At 47.1% G+C, this 1,043-nt stretch overlaps 1 pseudogene across 1 annotated transcript in view; it reads left to right on the top strand.

Moving 5' to 3' along the window:
* The first annotated feature begins 264 nt into the window (after window positions 1-264).
* Window positions 265-1,043, top strand: part of LOC103274845 — a 1,400-nt pseudogene continuing 621 nt past the window's right edge. Inside the window, exon 1 of the transcript XR_505276.1 lies at window positions 265-1,043. This exon is cut by the window's right edge and continues 188 nt beyond it. The product of XR_505276.1 is annotated as an RCC1 and BTB domain-containing protein 1 pseudogene (transcript).

The raw sequence follows: 1,043 nt of genomic DNA on the forward strand, positions 1-1,043 counted from the left end.
CACTGCACTCCAGTCTGGGCGACAGAGTGAGACTCCAACTCAAAAAAAATAATAATAAAATAAAATAAATTAAAAAAATAAAAAATAAAATTCAACTGTATGCTGTCTACAAAGAGCTCACTTTAAATTAAGAACACATGTATTGTACCACTGCACTACAATCTGGGAAACAGAGTAAGATCCCCAACTCAAAAAAACACAAACAAGTCGGTGCAGCCGCTTGCTCCTGCTTCTGTGTCCGGCGGAGCTTCCCAAGTACCCGCGGCTCTGGGCCTGGCCGGACGCGCGGCAGCAGCTGGCCTTGCAGCAGAAATGTCGACTTATTTATAGGAATTGCTTGAAGCCAGAGTCATGGTGGATGTAGGAAAGTGGCCAATCTTCACTCTGCTCTCCCCTCAAGAAATTGCATCTATTCGGAAAGCATGTGTCTTTGGTACCTCGGCCAATGAAGCACTGTACGTTACTGACAATGATGAGGTCTTTGTATTTGGACTGAACTATAGTAACTGTCTAGGAACTGGAGATAACCAGAGTACGCTTGTACCCAAAAAGCTAGAAGCCTTATGCGGAAAGAAGATTAAAAGCCTTAGCTACGGGAGTGGACCACATGTTCTTCTCAGCACTGAAGATGGAGTGGTTTACGCCTGGGGCCACAATGGTTACAGCCAACTTGGGAATGGGACCACCAACCAAGGCATTGCTCCCATCCAAGTCTGTACCAACCTCTTGATCAAGCAAGTGGTTGAAGTCGCTTGTGGCTCCCATCATTCAATGGCTCTGGCAGCTGACGGAGAGGTATTTGCTTGGGGCTATAATAACTGTGGCCAAGTGGGATCAGGATCTACAGCAAATCAGCCAACTCCTCGAAAAGTTACAAACTGTTTGCATATTAAGAGAGTGGTTGGCATTGCCTGCGGTCAGACCTCGTCCATGGCTGTTCTGGACAATGGTGAGGTATATGGCTGGGGTTACAACGGCAATGGTCAGCTGGGCTTGGGCAATAATGGCAACCAGCTGACGCCTGTGAGAGTGGCAGCTTTGCA

The sequence above is a fragment of the Carlito syrichta genome, unplaced genomic scaffold, assembly GCF_000164805.1.
Source record: "Carlito syrichta isolate Samal-C Ts95f unplaced genomic scaffold, Tarsius_syrichta-2.0.1 Scaffold315021, whole genome shotgun sequence".
In the NCBI taxonomy this organism is placed as follows: domain Eukaryota; kingdom Metazoa; phylum Chordata; class Mammalia; order Primates; family Tarsiidae; genus Carlito; species Carlito syrichta.